The sequence below is a fragment of the Lynx rufus genome, unplaced genomic scaffold, assembly GCF_022079265.1.
Source record: "Lynx rufus isolate CCGP_SWC_20201006 ecotype Redwood Valley unplaced genomic scaffold, mLynRuf1.p SCAF_1, whole genome shotgun sequence".
Lineage (NCBI taxonomy): Eukaryota > Metazoa > Chordata > Mammalia > Carnivora > Felidae > Lynx > Lynx rufus.
The window spans coordinates 68,785,813-68,804,945 of NW_025814823.1; the positions used below are offsets into that span (position 1 = coordinate 68,785,813).

The 19,133-nt window shown below is 42.9% G+C and overlaps 1 non-coding gene across 1 annotated transcript; it reads left to right on the forward strand.

Annotated features, from left to right (window-relative positions):
* The first annotated feature begins 8,156 nt into the window (after positions 1-8,156).
* On the forward strand, positions 8,157-8,263 carry LOC124523094 (U6 spliceosomal RNA). Its single transcript, XR_006964912.1, has one exon. It is a non-coding gene; the product is annotated as a U6 spliceosomal RNA (small nuclear RNA).
* Positions 8,264-19,133: the final 10,870 nt, after the last annotated feature.

Sequence of the window (19,133 nt, forward strand, 5' to 3'; positions counted from 1 at the left end):
GCTACGTGTGACTGGCCACTTGATTGAAGCCATCACTTTATCAGAAAACAATGTGTTATAATCTGACACTCAATATTGGCTCTATCAACAAGATGATTGTTATGAACTAACTATCTTGTTTTTTCATGTTTACTTGTAAATATAACTTCTTACTACAATTCAAAATTCTCACCTATGAAGTAGTTATTTGCAGGAAAAAAAATACTAACCAATATAGACCTTAATCATTCTCTGAATAGAAAGAATGATACAATTTTTATATCTTTAAAACAAGCTTGCATTAGCGAATGATGTCACTAATTTAGATTATGTTTAAACTTCAGATTTAGGTCTTCTAGCAACACAAGTCAAAGACCTATAGGGTAAAATTCAACTTCCATTTAAAACTGGTCTCCTGCCCAGATTCAGAAATGCACTTTCTTCTTTTAAATGAACACTCGATAGAACAGGATTCCAGCACTTACTTTCACAGCTATTTGAGCAACACAGGTGCCACCTGCAATGTGCTGCAATTGGGCCTTTGAAGCAGAGGATGGGGTAATCTCCAGGATAATCTGGATACTCAGAAATTCTCCAATTTTGGGGCACCTGGGTGGCTCAGTCGCTTAAGCATCCAACTTCAGCTCAGGTCATGATCTCACGATTCGTGGATTTGAGCCCCGTGTCAGGCTCTGTGCTGACTGCTCAGAGCCTGGAACCTGTTTCAGATTCTGTGTCTCCCTCTCTCTCTGCCCCTCCCCTGCTCACTCTCTGTCTCTGTCTCTGACTCTGTCTCTCTCTCTCTCTCTCTCAAAAATAAATAAACATTAAAAAAAATTTTTTTAAAGACGCACTGACATCTTAAATCCTCCTGCTCCAAAAAGCTCCGTGAAACTTTGCAGAGAAGGCAGATTCAAGTAGCATTCTCCGGAAAGCCATTAATTACTGAGTTGGGGGCTGGCAGGGGGGAAGGAATAACATATTAGTACTAGTCTTAGCTCTTACTCAGTTGAGTGAGAAAGGGACAAATGGTTGGTGACTGTGCAGAACCATTCTATTTCTTTCTCCCCTGATTATCCTGACCCAAACGTCAAATGATCATGTTTCCAGATCATAGTCTCAACTATAGCTGAAGTTATCATTGCTGACCATTTGTACATCTATATTCGGATGCTTTGACGTTTGGCACTTTGCTGACCTGGGAGAGACTGCCTTTCTCGGGGTTAGCCAATTTCTAGAGATAGTAAACCCACCAGAGGGTGTACTTTCAAATGCAGACCAAGCAATCCAGAGCTCCTATGCCCAACCACCTCCTTTTTCAGACTGTCACACTCTGGACCACCATCCATCTGCTCTAAACATCCCAAGGCCAGGCACCAGACAAATAGGGACAGCGCCTGTGCCCCAGAGCCCACTGAAATTATTCAAACTAGCCAGTCCTAAGTCTGCTTCCCCTGCCTTGTCTGTTCCTTTCCACAGAAACTGTAATCAAGTTCCTCCTTTCCTTCTGCCTCCTGGCCAATCCCAGTGCATGCCTGTGTGTCCCCATCCATGGTGTGGGGTGCTCCCTCCTCCTGGGATCTGTGAACATAACAAACTGTCTTTTCAATGGCAATCATCTCCTGATCTGTTGACCTCGCCATACCTGAATAATAACAAACCTATGTTTTGAAACACCATTTATAGCTTTGGCGGACTTTTTTGTAATTTCAGCCACGATATATCTCTTGATATGATAGCAGTATTCTCATAAGATTAATTGTCTTGATTTAAAAGAAAATGATTAACTTGTTTTCTAATGCCTTTAAAATGGATTGCTCAGTGAAAATGCACTTATTAAATAAAGCAAGTTTTTGATCTATGCTCTACTTGCCAACGAATTGAATTGTTGTGATGCCTTCCAGATTCCTGCAATGTTTCTTCAATGACGAAGACATTATGGTAGAGTGGAGAGAAGCCCAGACATTTAAAGCCTGAACTTTAGTGTTTGGAAAGCAATGCCGTTAGCTGAAAAAAGACATTCCCTTCGTAGGTTTCCATCTAGGAAAAGCAGAGTTTGGACAAGACATTCTCTATGGCCCGTTCCAGATTCAAGGGGTCTTAGTTGTGAAAACCTAGGGGAAGCTCAAAGCTTCTTTTCTTAGAAAAGTAGGTATGATGTTGCTGCACCCATGTGAGTCATTTGCTATGCTCCTATGTGAACGTCATCTTGATGATTCTTTGAAAAAGAGGTTTTTCTGGGAAATTTGAGAAATTTGAGACTCTTGGGAAAGAGACTGACTAGATTGTCTCTTTAGATTCAATCCCAGTAAAAGTTGGAAGATGGTTAGGGTCTTCTGGGAGGATAAAGAGCCAGGCAGTTAGTACAGGTCGGCTGCTGGCCACAGCCAAGGATGGGATTGCCACTCTGCTCAGGAGGAGTTTTAATGTGAAGTATGGTGACCCATGGAAACAGGGAGAAATGGAGATTATAGACAAAGAAAATGTGGTACAAAAAAGGAGTAGAGAAAAGCCAGAGAAGGGGCACCTGGATGGCTCAGTTGATTTTAAGTGTCTACCTCTCAATTTCAGCTCAGGTCATGATCTCATAGTTTTGTGGGTTCAAGCCTCGCATTGGGCTCTGCCTTGACAGCACGGAGCCTCGTTGGGATTCTCTCTCTCCCTCTCTCTCTGCCCCTTCCCCACTTGTGCTCTCTCTCTCTCTCTCTCTCTTAAAATAAATACTCTTAAAAAAAAAAAAAAGCCAGCAGAGAAAGAAAGGCATCATCATCAAGGAATTGAGCTCTTTGCCTCTACTGGTGTAGTGTCCCTGCCTCCCGGTTTTCTGACCCTACCAACTACTCTGTGACTCAGAAAGACAATATAAGACTTAGAGATGTGATACATCCTAATAAAATACTAACTAGTTTATGAGTCTCTTTGCCCAGAAGTACTTTTTTCTTTTCTGGATACTTGCTGTACTTGTATACCGTACCATTTTATCCAGCATTTATTCACTTTTAAATTGTTTAACAATTTTATTAACTATAATAGTTTTACTAACTTGAGTCTTGCCTGGGTCAACCGGATTTCTCCATTTCAGGGGAGAGGAGCTTATATTCTCCTCTTTGGATCTTAAGCAGCATGTTACATAGATACATAGCAAGCAATGACAATTGCCTGTTGTTTGGGCAGTTATTACTATAACCATGGATCTGATTCCTCTTTTGACCTTAATTAATACCAAGTTCTTTAGGTTTCCGGTTACACGTTGACACCAAGCAGTTTCCCACTGGCGTCTGTCCAATCAATTGAGCATATGAAAAGAACATAGGGAGGGGCGCCTGGGTGGCTCAGTCGGTTGAGCGTCCGACTTCGGCTCAGGTCATGATCTCACCGTCTGTGAGTTCAAGCCCCGTGTCGGGCTCTGTGCTGACAGCTCAGAGCCTGGAGCCTGCTTCGGATTCTGTGTCTCCCTCTCTCTCTAACCCTCCCCCGCTCATGCTCTGTCTCTCTCTCTCTGTCAAAAATAAATAAACATTAAAAAAAATTTTTTTAAAAAGAACATAGGGAGAGATTGAAAGATTGAATGGAGGGATAAGAAATCACTGGTGACCAGAGAGCCACTGCAGTCACGTGCTAGAGGCTGCCGCTAGTTTGTGAAGTGAGCAGAAGAGTAAAACAGGAAGAAAGAAATAAGGGTGTAGTTTGAAGGCTGACATGTTTAAGGGCGAAGTCTCTATTTATTCCTTATTTAGGATAAAGATAACCTAAGCATTCGTATAGACTGAGGAAAAAATTAAAAACCAAAGGAAGAAAAGATTGGAAAGAGATAATTAATGGACGGGAGATAGGATCACAGGGGGGACGTATGACAATAGCCGTGTTTGACTCCTGGCTCCTACTTTTACAAGCTGCGCAAATTCTCTCTTTAAACCTCATTTTGTTCATATGTCAAACTGGGATAAAACATGATTGTTCTAAGACCTAAACGAGGTAATATATAGAAGTCATTAGCATGGTGTAAGCTGTCATAAAATAGCAGCTATTGTTAAGTCAGGAGCACAAATGGAAAGAGGAAGGGCCACCAATGCCTCTGAAATAGAAAAGAGGGTAGGGGAAGATCTGTGTGAACTCAAGAGGAAATTCCAACATTTCTGAGGCTCATCCAGAGGTTTTCAACACTGGCATCAGCTGGGGAGCTTTCAGAAACATCAATACTTTTCTCCTACCCCAGACCAATTAAATCAGTAACTCTGAAGTTGGGCATGAGTACTGTTTTGTTTGTTTGTTTTTTTAAAGTTCTCCAGGTAAACACACTGCACAGAGCTGATTCATTTCTGAAGCTTGACTATACATTTTTGAAGTAGACACTTCAAAACTTTAAAATTTTTTTTTTCAACGTTTATTTATTTTTGGGACAGAGAGAGACAGAGCATGAACGGGGGAGGGGTAGAGAGAGAGGGAGACACAGAATCGGAAACAAGCTCCAGGCTCTGAGCCATCAGCCCAGAGCCTGACGCGGGGCTCGAACTCACGGAGTGTGAGATCGTGACCTGGCTGAAGTCGGACGCTTAACCGACTGCGCCACCCAGGCGCCCCGACTTCAAAACTTTAAAAGAATGCTGATGGCAACCGTGGGTGAATGTCAAAAATGTTACGTTGAGCAAAAGAAGCCAGAAATGAAGAGACCCACTCTGTATAATGCCATCGTGATTCCATTGACATTGACATCAAGCAAAAAAAAAAAAAAGAAAAGAAAAGAAAAGAAAAGAAAAGAAAGAAGAGAAGAGAAGAGAAGAAAAAAAATCTATGAAGATAAAAGTTAGAATAATAGTTGTTTTGGCGAGGGGAGGAGAATTAGCCAGAATGGACAACTAAAAACGTTCTAGGTTGATGGAAATATCCTGTATCTTGACTAAGGTGTTGGTTACTGAGCTAAATACATTACTCAAACTCACTAAACTGTACACTTAAAATCTGTGCATTTTAGCGTATGGATTTGTACCTATATATCTGATTACACAACAAATGGGGAACCATTAAAAGTGGTTGAGTAGAGGGGCGCCTGGGTGACGCAGTCGGTTAAGCGTCCGACTTCAGCCAGGTCACGATCTCGCGGTCCGTGAGTTCGAGCCCCGCGTCAGGCTCTGGGCTGATGGCTCGGAGCCTGGAGCCTGTTTCCGATTCTGTGTCTCCCTCTCTCTCTGCCCCTCCCCCGTTCATGCTCTGTCTCTCTCTGTCCCCAAAATAAATAAACGTTGAAAAAAAAAATTAAAAAAAAAAAAGTGGTTGAGTAGAGGGGTGCCTGAACAGTTCAGTTGGTTAAGCACCAGACTTCAGCTCAGGTCATGATCTTGTGGTCCGTGAGTTCTAGCCCTGCATCAGGCTCTGTGCTGACAGCTCAGAGCCTGGAGTCTGCTTTGGATTCTGTGTCTCCCTCTCTCTCTCTGCTTCTCCCCACTCGTGCTCTGTCTCTCTAGCTCTCAAAAATAAATAAACGTAAAAAAATTGTTTTTAAAAGTGGTTGAGTAGGGAAGTTTAATAAAAGCTATTTCAAATGTGTAGAACACCTAATTATCCACTAGTTTTTCTGTTGAGCAGGTATTTAGTTCAAATATCTTTTTAAAACATGTTTATTTAGTTTATTTTTAAGAGAGAGAGAGAGAGCATGAACAGGGGAGGGGCAGAGAGAGAGAAGAAGAGAGAATCCCAAGCAGACTCTGCGTTGATGTGGGGCTTGAACTCATGACCTGGGAGATCATGACCTGAGCTGAAATCAAGAGTCAGACTCTTCACTGACTGAGCCACGCAGGCACCCCTAGTTCAATCTTCTTATCAGTAAATTTCTACTAGGTAAAGGGGATATCCCAGGAAACTATTCTTTGAAAGGAACCAGCTTGCTGTTGTTACTTTAAATATTTAACCTTTCACATGTCTTATATTAGTTACATACCATTATGTTTAAGCGTATATTATATTTTGATTATTTGTTCAGATTTTCATCTTCTGGTGTTTACTTTTGTGGTTCAGGTTTTATGTCTTTGTTTTCTTCTTTGGACCTTTGAAGTGATGGAAAGAACATTGAGCCAGAATCCCATGGCTCATTAAGCCATCTTCTTGTTTTATTCAGGAGGCTGTTCCAAGTCTCTCGCCAGGAAAAGGAAGCTTAACTATACGAGCATATCACACAAACATTACCTTTGTCTTTACGTCTAAGACGTAACTCCTCCCACCCACCTGTGCACACACACAGACACTCACCATGTAGACCTACCTTCATGCTCTCTCCTTTGCTGAGGCACCCATAATGCAATGCGTGGCTTTTGTGAGCCTCCCTGGTGCTACCAACAGCCAGCGCAGGATGGGGAGTTTGAAGCAAATAGAAGAAAATTGTCCCAGCACTGCTCTTACCTTCCGTATCCCCACGTTTTTCCATTCACCGTGTGAAGGGAACATCAACCACACTTAACACTCTAAAGGAAGTTCAGAGATTCAAATTCTTCAGTGCTAAAGTTCATTTGCAAGTTCTATAGCAGCCGATGGTGATTGCGTTAAGTTCACCTAACACTAAAGAAGTAATTTGTTACCAGAGATTCCATTCCCTTCCTACCTCTGTTAGGATTTCTCCTGTTTCACTAGACTCTTTAGAGAACACTAGGCCATTATGAGCTGTTGAAATTCTTTTCCCTTCCCTGCTAGTGTCTTAGGTCACTTGCCCCTGGCGGCGACCACATTGAGCAACATCATCTTATTTTCTTTGTCATGCTTCTGCATTTGAATTTAAATGCCCCAGAAACACATACAAAAGGCTTATGTAATTTTTTTATGATAGCATTTTCAATTTCTCCCATTTGACCTTTTGATATTGCTTTCACGATTAATTTTTTTCTAGGGCCTTGTTGACACAACAGACCACTGTACTAACCTGTTAACCTTCGAAAAATCAGAGTTGAAATCTGGTTTGAGTGAGAAACCCCAAACAGTTTCCAGCTGGCCTGGGCCTGATGAACAGTAAGCCAGACACACTCATGTCCATGATGGATGGGCTGCTGGTGAATAAGAGGAGGTTGAAATGGAACGGGATGTGAAGACAGCATCGTGTTTAATCTTAGAGTGGCTCATCTTAGCGCTCATGTTCAGAAAAGAATAAAAACGCAAGTGATTTAGCCAAAGACGCCGTTTCTTTCTTTCTCCAACTTGCCACAGACAGTCCTCGGGAGTCAGCCCCTTCTGCTATGTGCACTGATGTACAATGGCCAGGTGACATCATTAAGCTATTTCTTGTTCCTCCCTTCCTAATTATGCCAGATTGATATCTGGTTAAATCGCAAAAACAGTTCTAATCCCCTTTAACTGGAAATCCTGCTTTCATCCTAATTGTGAGTTAAACCGTACCCAGATGCTTGTGAAATCCTCAACACTGTCCAGGGGTAATTGAGGAATGCTCCGTTTGGTTAGTCTGCACCTTGAGAACAGATGACTCACTCCTCTCTCGATCCCATCTTCAAAAGTGGTCTGTGTCTGGCCTTTGCCGTCCTCCCTAACCCACCTGTCCACATCAAACATACCAATCACTGGTCCTGTGGTTTTACAAGCCTTTTGAGTCTCCAGAGCTGACCTTTCTGTTTTATTTTATTTCTAACTAGGGGCGACCGGATCGGCAAAATCTCCAAGGGATATTCTTTGAATAAATACACCCAGTGCTCGCTTCAGCAGCACAGACACTGAATAGATAGACACATCCACGTTTGGTAATTTTATTGTATATTTATTTGAAAAGAAAATATTGCCATTCGGTCATCACCACTTTCCAACACGCTATGCTTTAGCGTGTTCATGCTACAGTGACTCCCATATGGACAGAGCAGGGTGGGAGCCTGTGAAGACCGAGGCCAGTGCTAGAAGCTTCTCCTCCTGAGAAGCAACTCTGCAGAGCAGTTATGACCACAGAGCAGCTCCGGGGAAGCCTTCTTACCATGCATGCACCCCGTGGCTACAGCCACTTGCCCTTTGAAGGCTGAGACCTTGAGCAGTGTCCTTTTCTGACATTGTCACCCAGAGTAGACATTTACAGCAGTCTCTGTTTTGCACAACAGACCTGTGCATGTATGAGGCCTTGAGCAGGGTCAGCTATATAATTTGCAGGGTTCATTACAGAATGAAAATGTGGGGCTTCTTTTTTAAAAAGTAGGAGAGGGCTTGCTTCGGCAGCTTGTATATTAAAATTGGAGCCATACAGAGAAGATTAGCATGGAACCTGCACAAGGATGACACGCAAATTCGTGAAGCGTTCCATAAAAAAAGAAAGAAAAAGTAGGAGAGAAAATGCCTTTAAAGGCAATAAAATAGGAGCCCCTGAGTGGCTCAGCCGGTTGAGCGACTGACTTGATTTTGTCTCAGGTCTTGATCCCAAGGTCGTGGGGTCAGGCTCCACCCTGAGCGTGGAGCCTGCTTAAAATTCTCTCTCCCTCAGCCCCTCTCCTCCCTGTTTGCACTCTCTCTCTCTCTAAAAAAAAAAAAAAAAAAAAGTATTAAAACATAAGGCTTTTTCCTTTCTTCTGAAGTCTCCTTTTGATTTATCATGGTAATTGGGTTTGTTTTTTTCTCTTTTTTTGTTTGTTTTGGTTTGATTTGGCTTTTGCTATTTAATGTCACTCTAAATCAGAAAAAATTCAACATTTTAATTTTTAAATTTTTTTAATGTTTGTTTATTTTTGAGAGAGAGACAGACAGAGACAAAGTGTGAGTGGGGAAGGGTCAGAGAGAGAGGGAGACAGAATCTGAAGCAGGTTCCAGGCTCCGCGCTGTCTGCACAGAGCCCGACGTGGGGCTTGAACTCACAAGCCGTGAGATCATGACCTGAGCCAAAGTCGGATGCTCCACTGACTGAGCCACCCAGGCGCCCCCAGAAAAATCAACATATTTAGGTGATTAGCATGAAATTTACCATCGGTCTTTATAGGGTGCAATACTAGTTTTAAATGAAAATATAAGAGCATTCGTCTCTCAGGTAGCATACTCAAAATTACACAAGCCAAATTTCAAAGCTGCATGTCTATTGTGGTTTTATTGCAACAGTGGAAACACTGCACAAAAGCAACTCTGCTTTGCACAGCACACATTCTACCAACTCTATTTTCAGCTTACTGAAGAGTAAGGAAAGACTGAACAGAAAATAAACCATTACCCTATCTTTTCCTTTCTTTCTGGGTCACCATTTTCAGTATTATTGGCCGACTCAAGAAAGTAACACAAGTAAAGAATGGGTTCCTTGATAGGGTTCCTTGTTCATTAGTGTTCATTAGAGTGTCATTGTCTTCCTCCGGGTCTGAAGCGAGTTCTGCTTTAAACAGAAAGCATGGTCTAAAGGGGTTGTCAATGACCCTTCATACCCAGCTATAAGACCCAACTTACTTGCCTGGTACTTGTACTGAGTCACAGAACTGCCATGCCTTGTGGATCCACCAGAATTCTTTGCTCATTGAATGTCATCCATTCTATTTGTAAATAGGCCTACAAAGAGTCGCAGTGCACGTGCATATAGCATGTAACTTCTCTGTTCACATGTGTGCTCCACTGTCCCATCACATTTCACTTGCAAAACACAAGTTCAAAGATAGCATGATTAAACATTTCAAGACGCAACAATACAGGATTAAGCCAAACAAGGGACCCTTTTGAACATGGGCCCTGGGCTACTGGATGGTCTGCACATCCATGAAGTCAGGCCTGGCCTTGAACTAGGAAACCGCTTGTTTGATCTACTCAGGTTCAACCACGGAAAAGGTACCAAAGTCAAGAATATTTTTGGAAGTGTCAATGAGGAAGAAACACTTAAGTTACTATTTCTTATGTTTGTAGACCACCGGACGTCAAAATTTGGTTTCCTTTGATTGAGTTCATTGGGTTGACTTCCAGCACCTCTGGTTTCCTGTTCGATGCCACAGAATTATTTTATAAACCATGAATGAAATGGATTACCTCTGGCTTCATCTCTGCATGGGTGCAGGCACATAAGTTCCTCAACCTCTTGAGCCTCCAGGTTGCAGGGCACCCCCTTTATTCTTTTCTGGGTCATGCCCCCTCAGACCCTTGAGTGGTGATGTCTTTTGGACTGGCATGTGTGATTTATGAAAGGCTTTGGTTCTGGGTGGACTTTGCCTGCAGGGGCTGACCCTCCACCCACAGGGGATGATAGGTAGATAATAATGCCTTGAGAGACAAAAGAGGAACTGTGAAAAAAAAAGACCTTTGCCCCAAGGAGTTATATAATCACTCCACAGCACTGTGTACACACACACACACACACACACACACACACACACAGAGGTGGGGCAGCAAGGAAGCAGTAACATGGATTTCTTTCCCAACGACTGACACAGCAAGTTATCTCTTCATAACTGACATTTTTAAAGCTGGCTCTATGCACAATTCAAGCTTTTGTCTTATTAAATTACTGAAGACAGGGAGGATACCAGGAGTCTGCAAATAATCTGTTTTCCTCAGACATATCAGGGCAGTTGCCAACCACGGCTCCCATCTTTAACTTCTTTCGGAAAGTGAACCTGTTACCTATCAAGAGATATAACCATGGGGCCGCATGCACATGTTTTTCTAGTGAGTTACATCCTGGCTGCGTCCCCACATTTTTCTCCTTGTGTAGTGTGGACGGCTCCAGAGACAAACCCTCACTGCTGTAGTGGGAGCATTTTCGTGGGAGCAAGGAATGAGAGCTAGTCCATTGCATTCAGGAGAGTAGTGTGTTGGGCTCCATAAAGGAGCTGGGACCATCCTTCCCCTCCCTGCCCTTGTGCGCTGACCTCAGCCTGCCTTGTCTGCAGGGATAAACAACGACCAGTTTGGACCTGCCTCTGCTCTTGCTCTCAGTCTCCCTCTGTGACCTTATCCTTTGGCCACAGCAGTGTCCCAGAGGCATGGTGCCTGAAGCCGAGTGACTGGAGTGGCAGGGCTGAGTCCAGAATACCACAGAAAGGAGCTCTATGTTGGGTACCGCAAATCCTCCTTGAGGAGCCTCTCCAGGTACCAGAATTCAGCATTACTTGCATTCCTGTCAATCAACCAAAACAGGCACAGATATTAACTGAGAGCCTTCTAAAGAATATACTGGTGATGGACAGATGTATTTGAAAGAATAAAAACCACCGTTCAGAGTTTGGCTTTGCATATGTCTCACTGGATGACCTTAGACCAGTTATTTAATTCTGGAGGCTTTTGTTGTCCCAGTAGTAAGTTAGAGATGAAAATACCTCTTGCCTATCTCACGGTTTAGAGATTGAACCAGGCTAAACACTGCACATATAACACACCATAAGAAAACTGTTAGAGTCGATTGCAATGTCAGGCATTACTATTAAGTGCCTAATACCATCCCAGGCGGCATGGAATAAAAAGTAACTAATATTTCATGCCTATCTGAAATGAAATCACAATCTTGTTGGGAGGAAAGGCTCTGTATGTGGTACAGATATGCTTTTTTAGATCTCCACATTATATATTGTTCGTAACAACACTTCTGTCTACGAAGTTGGTTCTATGATTATGTCCATTTTACATATGAAGTAATGAGATGCAGTGATCCTGCATACCGTTTGAAGGTCACATGCCCGGCTTCAGGAAAACGGCAAACTCAAGATATGAAACCCATGAAGTCTAACTCCAGACTCCAGACTTCACCTTGACACCATGCCGTATCTTTTCATTGGTATTATAGACTTAGTACAGGCAATAATTAAGTGGACTTAGTTATAGAAGAGATCAATATGTAATCTTCTCAAAGACCCTATGTATCTTTCCCTGGGAGCCCTACTTCTAGCTTTATGATAAGCCACACTAATAGCCTAACCATAAAAACTAAGCCTTCTTAATTGCTCCCCCTCTAAAAGTTCTCAAAATCTGTCAGCTTATTTAAAATGCGGAGCTTTTGACGAAGCCCTTCATGGGACACTCAGACCCGAGTTTCTGATGCTGGTGGAGAGGGTGTCTACAGGAAATTGCCAAGCGGGTCCTATAGGCGCCAGCGCTCTGCTCACGTGTGGGGCTGAATCTGCCAATGAACATATTTGGTTAGGACTGCTTCATTGTGCCCGCTTGCTTAAAAGTACTGAACTGTTGTATAAGTTCCTTTGAAACAATGTATAAGGAAATAGAATTTAATAGCATTTCTGGCTCTTGAGTCAAGTGTATGTCAGATTACAATGAGCAATTTGAAAACACCAAAGTAGCACAATTTAAAAAAAAAAAAGAAGAGGTCTTAGTGAGAAGGCTGTTCTTGAGCAGAATATGACAAACTTAAGAGCCACTCCATGTTCCTTCTTCAAATATCCGAGAGAATTCACTGGTTCCTAAAACTTCACGCATGTCTTTTGATTCCTCCTTCCAAAAATCGTAAAATCTTGGCATGACTGTTCCTAATTCGGAGTCTACTAATGACTATCTTGTGTTCCTTTTAGCTCTGTGTCCCCACACTGCTACATGAAACATGGGGGCCACATTCCAAGGGCTTTGGATAGCCATGCTGAAACTCCATAGATCTCTTGATATCAGAAAATGGGGTATTTTTCCCTGAATGGTTTTTTTTGTCATGAATTTTTTCATGAGTTTTCATTTAATGTGAAGTGTTGAAGAGTGGTCTATTCCCTCACGCTCCCAGCACACTTTATTGAACACCAATCTGGTGCAGCTGAACTTGGTGCTCAAGTGACCACTTATCAATGGCCATTCGCCATTAGAGATTTTAGGAATCTCTTGAAGATCTATGCCTCAGGCAGAATACTCCCTCGGAACCACGCATCACAGTGGGATGACGCAAAATCAGGCGATTTCAGAGCACTTTCTTAGGTGAGTTTCTAAGAGGTATAGAACCAGTGGACGTTTGACATTCAGCCAGAGATGCGGTCAAAGAACCCGGGCGGCCAGCAGAAGCCAGATACCCTGCAGCTGCAGCCACAAGATGCATGCTGAGTTTTGGATGTTTGTGCTCCAAAAGAACAGCTTTGGACTAAAATAAGCCTTTTAAGGATCTCATGAGGAATCACAGGTGCCCCAGGATGACCTAAATGACAGTGTTTTCTGGAAGTTCTAAACACAGTGAGAACTGTGTGTGCAGAAGGATGGTCACACATGCCATTATGGGTCAGAGTTTGTCTTCCCTACTAGGCTCTAAGTCTGTGTCCAGTTCATCACTGTTTGCCTTGTGCCTAGTACAGGCTCTGGCCCCTGGTAACCATTCAACAAGCTGGAACGGTTTCAGAGGGTGGATTGTCTTTACGGACCAAGCTATGGGATCTGACCTGGTGAGGCATCCTCAGGACCCAGCCATTGCCCTGTAATATACACACTACACTAGCAAACCCCAGTTTTTCGTGGTGCCCCCCTCCTTGGGGTCAACTCTTGAGAATTCTGAGCATGAGCATACCCAAGGGAAACAGAGAGGAATCTGTACTTCTGTCGCCTCCTTAACGTTGTTTTCTTGAGCAAACTTGGTCCCGCGGTCTCTTAGAAGGAGTCCCACTTTGTTTTCATTTTCTCTTTCATTTTAAAACTTAGGTCATTAACCTAGATGGAAGAGAGTGAAACAGACGACCAATGACCCTTAGTTTTGTGGGAAATGTGCTGTGTGTCTGGGAGCGATCAAAATTTCCCACTCAGACAAGTTAGAGGTGACAGAGGTGCTTTCTTAAGAAAGTAAAGCGGCCTAGCGGTTCTGGTCTTGGCATTGCTGCTATGTCTTATATAACATTCTTTTTTTTTTTTTAATTGACTGCTCTGTTTTTCATCTCAAGTTCATTTCGTTAGGTTGCTGAAAAGATTCAGGATGCCAGTTAATTTGGATATTTTGGGGACTTATTTCAAATGTAGCGTCTTTTGACTGGATGGATTTCTAGGGGTTGCACGTGGGTCCTCCCCCATCTCCAGATGCTGGGGCTTTAAATTGTCATGAGAGCTGAAATTTCATCGTGCTCTTATTTCTCCAAAAGAAAGGTAGGTGTGCCATAAATTCCCTCAGGAAATCAGGCAACTTTTCCTTTGCTTTCAACTCATGTGAAAAATATTAAGCGTATGTAGAGACATCTTAGTAAGTGGGTGGGGGGGTGATTCTCGCAAGTACGAAACTAAGCCAACTACATGCATTTCACATATAACCTTGCAACATCCCTAGGAGGCCCCGTTGGATTGTTCTCCATCTGATATGAGATGAAATTGAGTGTCGTAGAAGTTTTTTGGCTTGTCCAAGATCTCCCAGGCTGTAACCATTATTACTTTAGTGCCTCTGAGCTCCACACAGTCTTTTTATCCTGCTTTGTGACGTGGTGACTCCAGGGAACCTCATTTCTCCTCGCCTGCCCATGGGTGGTCCTGACAGGAGGCTGAGGGCTGGAAGAGGGAGAAAAGACAGTCTGCTAGTTTTCTAGAACTGCCATAAGCTACCACAAACTGGGTAATTTACAACAGAAGTTTATTTGCTCTTGGCTCTGGAGCCTAAAAGTCTGAAACCAAAGTGTTGGCCGGACCACACTCTCTCTGATGGTGCTAGAAGAGAATCTGTTCCATGCCTTTGTCTTGGCGTCTGGTGTTTCTGGAAGTCCTTGGCGTTTCTTGGCTTGTAGATGCATCACCCCAATGTCACACATCACCACGTGGTCATCTCCTCTCTGCCTGTCTGTCATCACACAGCGCTCTCTTTGTGTGTCTGACTCTGTACCTCTCTTCATAGAAGGATGCCAGCCATATTGGATGAAGGGCCCACCATACTCCACTATGACCTCACCGAATCCTACATCTTCATTACATCAGCAAAAACCCTCTTTCCAAAAGAAGTCATTATTCACAGTTTCCCGGGATCAGGACTTCAGTGTATCTTTTGCGGCATGAACTCTACCCACAACAGGATGACTCTTTTTCTTTGTTTCTGTTCTCACTGTGACATCTGCTCACAAGGAGGGCTAAGATGCCCACAGAGTTCATGGCACTGGTTGTGGCTCTTGGGCTTCAAAGGCAGGTGCTCTGTAGTGACCTTTCCTGAGGAGCCTGTATCTCCACCGACCACTCCTTCAGCCCAAAGTTCTGAATCTCACCTCTGAAAGGTCCTCCTCAAAGTTTCCAGATTCCTTCCTTGATCATTGCCCCCTCAGCCATTATATTTATAACTGCTGTCCACCATTACTGCCCTGTTAAACCTTACAGTTCTTTTTGACTCCTTCTTGTAGTTAATGACCTTGTATCCAGTTGACAGTTCTTTCTACCAAATTCTCTCCGTTAAAATGTTTGTCTCCTGACTGGACCCTGCTACATGGGTAGTGGACTGGGAACTCATCCCTAAGGCAGCGTGGTATTGTGCTTACGCAGCTGAGCTGTGTCTTAGGAGAAAGCACCGGAACTTTTACCAATACTCAACTTTCCCCTGTTCCTGTGAAACCACATGGATGAAAAGTCCCCCATCCTAGCTGGTTTTGAAGCCGAGGCTAGGTGAAATGAACCAAAGAATCTTCTTTAAAATCTTTTCGGGAGCGGGGAGTAGGCGAGAGGGGAAAATGGGTGATGGGCAACGAGGAGGGCACCTGTTGGGATGAGCAATGGGTGTTGTATGTAAGCGATGAATCACAGGAATCTATCCCCAAAACAAAGAGCACACTGTATACACTGTATGTTAGCTAACTTGACAATAAATTATATTAAAAATGAAGTGAAATGAAATGAAATGAAATGAAATGAAATGAAATGAAATAAAATAAAATAAAATAAAATAAAATAAAATAAAATAAAATAAAATAAAATAAAATAAAATAAAATCTTTTCTGGTCTCTAACTGTCTACGAGCGGTGAATAGCCCCACTGACATCCCACTTACTTACTACCAGCAACTCACTGCCTGATCATCACTCGGGCTATTTTCCCCTTCTGCTGGGAGCATGGTAACATGGCTTTTGCCTAACTATTTTGAGGTTAACTGTGGACCTGACTTCCTTTAACCGATAAGATGTGAAAGGAAGTGGCCTGTGTCATGTTCAAGTAGAGCTCTGAGAGCCAATGTGTGACCACACTTTCCCCTGTCCTGTCAATCATGGAAGCACGTGTCAAAACAGAATTCCCACCAGCCCCTGTCCCTGAGTGGCCACAATGAGCAGGGCAGCCAGGTAACCCGAGCTGCACACGTAGCATGAGTGGGAAATGGATGCTTGTTGGGCCATTTGTTCCGGCAGCATATGGAGACTGTCCTGATTAGTACACACAGACTCTCATGTCCAGGGGCAATATCTCAAGCTCATACATTTTTTATGGTGCATTGACTCCTGGGACAACCTGCTTTCCTGGTATTCCTTCACCCTCATCAGTTTCTCCTTTTTTTTGCAGCTTTGCTGGGTCCTTCTGCCATTCTGTCCTGCAAACGCTGAAATGTGCCGGGGCTTACTCCAGTCATCTTCTCTTGTCTATCCACACTCTTTCCCTAGAAAATCCCATTCAGTTGCATAGAATCAGTTCATATCTTCCCGGAAATTGGCTCTGATTACCAAAGACATATAATGAACTACCTATTAATTGTCTCAACCTTGATGTCTCCTGGACCACTTTAAATTCCAGATACCCAGCAGAACTTCTGATTCTGCTGCACACCTGCAAAATCCTCTCCATCTCATTATCATACCATCCAATTGCTCAGACCCCAAGCCCCAAAGTCACTCATGATTCTATTCTTTCTACCGCCTCTCCTAGGTGCCTGCCCAACTCATCAGTAAGTCCTATTGGCTCCAATTCCAAAATGCTTATCAAGTCTGATCCCTGATCACAGCTCCACCTGTCCCTGAGTCGAAGCCCCCCTCTTACACCTTGGAGGCTTCCATGACCTCTTAGTCAGTGTTTCTGTTTTCACTTTTAGGCCCCAACATCCATTTTAAAGACTTCATGTTCTTTTTAGAATACGAATAACATATCGCTTTCCTACTTCAGAAGTCTCCATGACTTTCTGCTACACTTAGAATAAAACCAAATTTCTGTAGAAAGAGTAAGTTATAAACCCCATATTTGCTCATTCAGAAAATGTAGCTGAAGATGGAAGCCACGTGCCTCCCCTTGGAGTTTAATGAGAAATCCCAAAGGAATGGAAGACTGTTGACATGAGGCCTTGAGAAGACAGGCTATCAAGCAGAATTGCTTGTTGCTAGATAAATATGAGGGAAATGTAGCTAATATATATACTGCTAGTTACTCCCAAATTTGAGTGACATCTCTGCCGTTCTTTGGTCTTCATGGATGAGGGTCCAGCTATTTGCCAAGGAGGTCAAAGAGCCTTCCTGTTACCTTGAAGGGGTTCTTAACAGTTCCAGGACTTTGTTGGCATGTGTCCTTGAGACTAAAAATGTCTACTATAGGAAATCACATTTGTAAGATCGTCTTGTTGTTTAAAAAAAAATGTTGGGGCGCCTGGGTGGCTCAGTCGGTTGAGCATCTGGCTTTGGCTCAGGTCATGATCTCATAGTCCATGAGTTTGAGCCCCGTATCAGGCTCTGTGTTGACAGCTCAGAGCCTGGAGCCTGCTTCGGATTCTATGTCTCCCCCTCTCTCTGTCCCTCCCCTGCTCATGCTCTGTCTCTCTCTCTGTCTCAAAATAAATAAAAACATTAAAAAAAAATTTCTTTAATGTTTATTCACCTGAAGTTGTTAACTGATTTTGTCATGGGTGATGGATTTTGCCCACCAACCTTGTGATAATTATTTCACTCTGACCTCTCTCCTCTATCTCTGGGAAAACCAACTCATATAAAAGGACTATAAAAGATTCTTTTAAACCTACAAAGAAATCTACAAAGCATTTCTTCCTTGTAATAATTTGTAAGTCATAATAAAGTCTCTTTTAAAAAAACTGGCATCAAAGTACATTACTTTGTGTCTCAGTCTTTCCTCGTATTCCATGTTTTGTCTTACAAAGCCACGTAGGATTGGACCATCATCTATCTCATTTACTATCTCCAGGCACTCTAGGTTTGTTGATGTCTCTAGACCACAGAAAGCTCATTTCAAACATAGGCTCTTTAGGTTTGTTGATTGTTTTGTCTGGAATTCCTTTTGCCTGATCTTCCCAGACTCCCAGCATGTGGTTTTGTTTCAAATGCCACCTTCTCCAAGAAGTCTTCCTGTATCACTCTATCTAACCGCCCCCCCCCCTGCAACCCTGGCCCATTAAATCACTCTCTCATTATCCTGCTTCTCTTATTTACCTTATTTGTTACATGAAACTGTGTTACTCACGACTTATTTGTGTTCTCCCATTAGAATACAAATCTCATAAAAGCAAGGACCTCGTCTGTCTTATTCATCAGTTTCTCCTTCACATCATGAATCCAGTCTAGTCTATAGGGGACCATATAAAAGACTGTGGGATGAATGAGTAAATGTTTATAACTTCAAAAGCATTTTAACACATAGTAACAGAAGTCTTATACAACATATCTAAGTGAATTAGGGCCAAGGACAATTCTATAATAAAAAAAAATCTCCTTGGGGCGCCTGGGTGGCTCAGTCGGGTAAGCATCCGACTTCAGCTCAGGTCATGATCTCACAGTTCGTGAGTTCAAGCCCTGCGTCAAGCTCTGTGCTGACAGCTCAGAGCCTGGAGCCTGCTTCGGATTCTGTCTCTCTCGCTCTCTCTGCCCCTCCCCGGCTCATGCTCTGTCTCTGTCTCAAAAATAAATAAAAACATTAAAAAAAAAATCTCCTGGGCCAGAAAATATTTTAGCACACATCTTTTGCAGGCTACAGCTGTAAGTTGGTTTAGCTGATGTGTGTGTTTTATAAAAAAGACCACTGGAAAATTGTCTTCATTGATCCACCTATGAATTAGAACGAATTCAGCACAGACTTCGCATGTTGGCAGGTGATTCTTGCCGTTGTACATTTTGGATGTTAGACTCAGCTGGTGTAGGACATAAGTGCAGTTTATTGAAATAATTAGGGTTCCACAAAACCCTTCTGCTAAGAAACTTCCCAGGATGTCTGTCTGCAGGTCAATAACTGTACCTGAGTAAAATCTAATAGATGCAGAATGTTGCGGTCCCATCTCTTGGCTTTAGTTGGGTCAGCACCTCTGACTCAGGGTGTGGGCAAGGATTCACACCTCCAGCTGAATCAGGTCTGAGTAGAGGAGACATAAACCCACG